Source organism: Rutilus rutilus (genome assembly GCF_951802725.1).
Source record: "Rutilus rutilus genome assembly, chromosome: 16".
Classification (NCBI taxonomy): Eukaryota; Metazoa; Chordata; class Actinopteri; order Cypriniformes; family Leuciscidae; genus Rutilus; species Rutilus rutilus.
The window spans coordinates 12341790-12348950 of NC_140224.1; positions in this window are offsets into that span (position 1 = coordinate 12341790).

Below are 7161 nucleotides of genomic sequence, written 5' to 3' on the forward strand. Positions count from 1 at the left end.
GCTAACACGACACCGGTTTAACAGAAAACTCTTAAGTTCTTTCTGCGCAAACTTTCAAAAATGCAAACCTGTGAGAATGCTGATGGCATGCACATGTGTATTACGAGTTCAGTCTATAGGTATGCGTGTTTGAATATATGTGCGCATGCGTGTAGCCTACAAACTAACCCTCAATAAACTACTTGTCTGGCCTTAAAAAATTATTCGCTTCCGTGTAGCCACACGAACCGGAATTATCCCGACAACGCTTTATCTGTAGAGAGGTAAAGGGAGGGGAGGAAGGCCTTCACAGGGGAGAGACTAGTTGACACTTCAGGACTGCATTGTTGTCGCGTCCAGGCGCAGGTCCTTCATCAGATCTGGGTACGCCCTGGATCCGGTGGACTGCGGTAAACCTCGGGATAAACAGAGAGACTAATATTAGCGTCGATTATATTGGGGTCAATTCGACTCCAAGCTCATTTAGCTGTATAAAACATAACAAATATAAAAAAAAAATTGTTGTTCACACATTGGTGATTTGACACAAATCACACATTTGTTTTGGTTGTTTTGGTAATTTTAGGTCATTTTAACTTGAGATTTTATGATCTTCAAAAAAACTTCCTCTGCTTTAGGGCCGTGTTACGTCCCCTGATGGCTTAGAGGTATGAGAAAGACGTTCATAATTAAAACTTACAAATTAAACACTTCCCATAGTTTTGATCTCTGGGAAGTATTGTGGGCGAATGACTCACTGACAACAAACTACTGCAAACAGGTGGTTCGCTTTATTTTCGCTACAAACAAATGGAAATAAATGTAAACAAACAAATAAACTTATTTACAGCTATATACAACTTAAGCAAAATAATTGAAAAGTAATAATTGAAATAAGTCACAGAGAGAAAGAAACTGAGCGGTGTTAAACGAACAAAATAACAAAACCAAAACACACTAACTAATAATCACCACCCTCTAAGCTAACTAAAAACAAAAACAGAAAATAAAGAATTCTTCAGCGCTTAACACGCCATAACTAAAACTTCACTAACTAACCAAACCAAAATTACACAGTTGCACACGCTCCTTCCCTAATGTGTCTAACAATTGTTATGCTACGTGGATGCAAGATGTAGGTCACGTGACATACTTCCCTTTTCTCTTCTCTCTGGACTGGTACAATGGTAGATCAGGTAAGGAGTCCTCTGGGTGAGCAGACAACACAATCCAATAAGAGAACAGGCAAGCGAACCACCACAAAGTCAGTACTCTACAATAGCACAAGCCAACAAACGCTCCAAGCTCCCCCTCTTCCGTCCTCCAGAATGGCTTAAATCCTGACCCATAGCCGATGATTGGTTGTCTCCGACCAATAGCAGCACCTAAAACTTAAAGACAGCAGAGAGCGGGAAAACAGGAAGAAACCAACAGCAGAGGGGAGCAAAGGCAAAAACCAATGACAAAAAGAGGAGGGAAGAAAAACACTAGCACGTAACAGGCCGTAACCTAGCATTACCATATAGGCCTACCTGAAGTATTGCGAGAACCACTGATAGTTCACACAATATAGTGGAGGAGGGAAGGGAAACTATAATTCTTGCAAGAACTTTGATATTTTGTGCTGTGGGGGAGGGGAAAACATAATATAGGGGAGGGGCAAATATATGAAAGCTTCCACAGAAGCATTATAAACCATTTCTCTTTGTGTTCTGTGAGCTCTCTCTTTATGCTCTCTCTCAATTGAAAATGACCTCAAAGAAAAGGTTTACTGTCAATTAGATTTTGTAATAGTTCTTTGGCAGTGACAGTGACAGAGGGGAATGTGTCCGAGATAGACGATAATGTCGAGTCGGGCCTTGATTATGAGGCATCCTCCTCAGATGAGCATGAGACTCCAAGTGTTGACCCTAATTTTGTCTAGCAAAATTATTTGTATTTAAAGGGCTATTTAAGTAGTCAACAAAGAAATAGACTAGACGGATTTCAGAAAAATGGCCTTCTATAAGAAGTGAGGAGCATTTATGGGTACAAGTTGGGAACCGGCCTACCTTACATATTTCAAGGGTGCTGAGTCCAAAAAAACTGGTACCCAAGCGAAATTTTTAGTTTTTTACCTTCTAATTTGCATATCAAAATGGCCGCCAAATTGCCTATCTTGCTCAGTCGTTGGACCATTTTCCCCTAGTTTTTTTGTAAGTAGGCAATCAAGATGAGGAAATTAAGTTTCTAGAACGATAGTCACGGGTCAGAGCAAAGATATAATGGAGGCTCACTGCCTTTTTTATGTATATATATATATATGCAAAATACCAACTTTTAAGGTGAAATTAAGCATTATTTGTGTAATTTTTTAAGGCCGACATACATATTCAATCAATATCACTCTTAAATGTTCCCAGTGTATATATGATATGTGATGTATTCCATATTGCATAATAACTAAGAAAAACACCATTGCAAGTTGTCTGAGATTTCATTTTTTTATACAAATTAAGCATTTGTTCTCTAAATTCTAAGACGGGAAAAACCCAGGTGAATAGGGAAAAAAAACACCATGAAACTTCCCTTGAACAGATCTACAGATCACATCTTGTTTCTGTATATTTTTGCTTCCGTGTCTCTGAATGGCGCATATGGCGGCCTGTTTCATTTACCTCACACACACACACACACACACACACACACACACACACACACACACACACACACACACACACACACATCAGGGTTATAATCGTTAACGAAAACTAACGAAAAAACGAAAACTAGGTGGGAAAAAACATTGTCGTTAACTGAAATAAAAATAAAAACGAGGCATTACAAAAAAACGATAACTAACTAAGAAAGGTATAATGTATAGATAGGCGGTCGTTATAGCGAATAACAAGCCCGACAGGCTGAACGGGACCCCGACGTGAAGCGGAGGTACATTTGGTCCGTACGTAATGTACCGCCTATCTATACATTATCCCGCTTATTACATGGCTACAAAATAAATAATTAAATAATTAATTTGACACAAATTATTGATTTAAAAAGGAGTTTATTGATTTTAAAACGATTGTATTGCTTCCGCCAAAAGAAAATAGTATATGTGGTTGGCAAAACTAACTAACTAAAATAAAATAAAATAAAATAATCGAGTAAAATTCGTAAAACGCCCTTCAACCCTTCCATCGAGTATTTCAGAAGCGAGGCGGGCCGGATCATGTTTGAATCTGTACTGGCAGGTGTGGTATGCGCGCTTTCGGGCGAGAGCTTTTTTCTGGTGCCACCTCCGGTACTTGGGCCTGGACCTACTAATCGGGGTTCGCGTCCTTCTGGTTGGGCCACTCTCCCCTACAGGAAAGCCTTACTGGATTATCCTTTGCATTGCCGCCTCAACCAACTCGGGTAGTTGGTCACAGCCGTCCAACCAGGCCTTCAGCACCTGAGTACAATCCGTGTCATCGCCCTCCCCCTCGCTCACCATTTAGGCCGTCCTCTGGCAAGTTGGGTTGATTGGGAGGGACCGACGAACACAAGACCTCACTATCCCTTCTAGTGTGGGATCTAAGCCGTTTGGCAGGGCCTTCCTCAGCCGAGGAATCCCTGTTGACCATCAAGGCCGTCTGGGCTCCTGTCTCCTCATCTGTCCGCTGAGCAGCAGAGCTCCCCCTCTTACGCCCCATCCGAATCCTTTTCCTATTACGAATGTCTGGGTGGACGCGCAGTTCGTGTTGGCTCAGCCCCCGTTCTGTTGCAAAGGTAGCTTCACATCCCTCGCATCTTACCGCACCGGCTGGCGCGGCAACCTTCTGCCCCCAGCACTTGGGGATGTGACAGGCTATAGGATGTGCAGAATCGGAGGTTTTGCCACATAATCTACAACTGTATCTAACAAGCGCTTTCCCATGCTGGGTGGAGAAGTGCCTCCTCACCCACGCCAAAGCGCCTGGCGACACGCCACACAAGTCACAGGTGAAGTCCTGAAGTGGCAATAGAACCACCACTCCAGTGCCTCCATCCTGCACCCGACTCGTAGAAGGGGTGACCTGGGCGGGATCACCCCTCGGGGGAGCGACAGCTTGCGCTGTTCCCAGAGAGTCCTCAACAGAACTCGTCCTTCCGAGGTGGGTTTGTATTGTATCACTCACACTCAGCGTACCATCTCCAACCCACCCCACTGGGAGCCGAGTTACTACGACTGAGCAGTTTTGTAACCGAATGTCTGGGGGGCCATCCTGGGAACCACCACAAACCCTGACCAAAGGAATGGGTGGGGGTCTCACTTCGTCACCGGTGTCCGACCCTAGACCACCTTCAGAGTTTTTGCGCACCGTTATTCTCAGAACTTTCCAATATATAAAACTTTGAAACGAATCCACATTGTTGAAAGCACTTACATGAGGATGGATTAAACCACCTCCAGGGTGTACCGAGGCAACAGTTTGAGCAATATTCATTGAGAGATTCATATTTAAAATCCTGACAATTCCTGGAGTTCTCCACCCTCGATGGTCCGATGTAGTGTCACCCTCACTACACCAACCATCCTTTATAGAAAAAATGTCCCTATTTAAGGGAGAGTCCGGGGAGCAAGTGAATAGTCAAGATTAGGTGTGGACCAGATGGCGCCGTGGCCCCCAGTCTTGACCAGGAACCACTAAGCCCGTCTGGCCCCTTTCAGGCCAGTGAGCTGACTTCAGTTGGGATCCCACCCGGGCCGGCATGCGCCGGCCTTCACCTTCATTAATTATTTATTTTGTAGCCATGTAATAAGCGGGATAATGTTTAGATAGGCGGTCGTACATTACGTACGGACCAAATGTACCTCCGCTTCGCGTCGGGGTCCCGTTCAGCCTGTCGGGCTTGTTATTCGCTATAACGACCGCCTATCTATACATTATCCCTTACTTAGTTATCGTTTTTTTGTAATGCCTCGTTTTTATTTTTATTTCAGTTAACGACAATGTTTTTTCCCACCTAGTTTTCGTTAGTTAACATTTAAGAGTGATATTGATTGAATATGTATGTCGGCCTTAAAAAATGACACAAATAATGCTTAATTTCACCTTAAAAGTTGGTATTTTGCATATATATATACATAAAAAAGGCAGTGAGCCTCCATTATATCTTTGCTCTGACCCTTGACTATCGATCTAGAAACTTAATTTCCTCATCTTGATTGCCTACTTACAAAAAAACTAGGGGAAAATGGTCCAACGACTGAGCAAGTGTAACCCCTCTCACCGGGTCCTTCACAACCCGCTCCGTGCGAATCCGGCATGAGAGTCAGGCGCTCTAGCAAGGAGGCTAAAGGCTGCAGCCTCTAGCGTCTGTCGCTAGAGTGCCTTTTGAGATCAGAGGAGTGAGGTCCGTTACACAAGATAGGCAATTTGGCGGCTATTTTGATATGCAAATTAGAAGGTCAAAAACTCACAATTTCGCTTGGGTACCAGTTTTTTGGGATTCAGCACCCTTGAAATATGTAAAGTAGGCCAGTTCCCGACTTGTACCCATAAATGCTCCTCACTTTCACTTTTTGGGTACATCCCATCTAGACTAAAACATAAAGTACCTGACATAAACCTTAAAAAAAAAAAAAAAAACATATTCTGGGGGTTTAAATTGCTGGGGTCAAATTGACCCCAGTGGGTAAAAAATGTTGGTAGATTTGAGGGTAACAGGAGGCTTAAGTTGTTCGAGCGGATAATGGTGGTATTGGTAACCTAGTAACCGACAATAAATAAAACACCATCAGTGGAAACAGCCGATTAGTCATGTAGGTTTAATGTTCGCTACGTCAGAATTTATTCTGCAAATGCGTTTCCATCTCCCATTATTCGCATAAACACTTTTTTGCAGAAGGCAAAAACCACCTGAAACAAACGTAAAAACTTTTTTGTGAAGTAAGGATTTTTTTTCTTCTAAATTGGCCGTTTCCATCAATCTTTTCTGATGAGATACTTAAAAATGTGCATAAAAACAGGGTGATGGAAACATAGCTACTGTTGTCACGGTTCTAATATGTTTGGACTTTGTTTGCTGTTTTCCCACCTTAGTTTGTCACCGTAGCTATTCATTTGATTTCATCATTCTGTTCAGCTGTCCATCATTAATTACCTCATTTGATCTGTGTATTTAAGTCCTTGTTTCATTTGAGTTTTGTCTGGTCTTGTCTATACTATGGTTGTGCTTTCTTACCTGGCTTGTGTTTAATTCCATGTGGATAGTATTAAAGACTGTTTGCATCTGATTCCTCATCGTTGTGTGTCTTCTTGCCACCAAGAGTGACAGAACAACCGACTGTAAAAATAACAATGGAAAAGGGAGCACCGTTCATTGCTCTTGCCTGAGAAGGACTTACTTTGTTTGAGAAGGACTTCCTTTTTTGAATTGTTCAGCCCGATTTTGTGTGTTGGCACAGCACTCCTTTCTGGACCATTTAACACAAATCGATTTACTGGATGGGAGCAAATTATTACTGGAGCTGCCAGTATTGGATAACCTCACATGGAAAGAAGCTATTCTGCGATGCCTAGAACACTTCTACCCATCACTGATGTCTTCGCCCATAAACCCTGCCGACCTAGACCCAGAGCCCAGCCAGCCATCACCCCCATGCATGGATAAGAAGCCAGAGACCACCGTAGACGGGGAGTTAACGCCTGCCACGATGGATGTGCCTGTGATAAGGACAGCGCTGACCATTGTCCCAGAGCCGAAGCCCCACAGTGAGTCTGAGCAGGTGTGTGAGCTGGCAACATCTGTGCCAGAGGGAGTGTTGGTGGAGCTGGACACAGATGAGAGGCTTATTGACTGGGAAGCAGAGGTAGCACATCCCACCCTGCCCAAACTTTTTTCACCACCAGTCTATACCAGGATGAGAGTATGTTAGGCATGGCTGGTCCTATCCAGCTCTGAATGGTCTGTGCCTTCATTGCGGCTAGTCCTTGCCAAGCAAAAAAAAACTGTTTCATACTGTGTTGTCGTCACCGATCCTACTCCGCCTCTCTCTCCCGTCTCAGATCCCGTCATTCCACTTCAGCCCGTCGCCCTGACTCCTCCGCCTTTGGTTGTTCCTCCCTCGGGTCCACCGGGCTCCCTTGGACCACCGGCTCCGCCTGGGTCAGACAACCGGGACTTCCTCCTCCACCAGCCTGACAACCACCTCCTCAGCCATTTTACGGCGTGAGA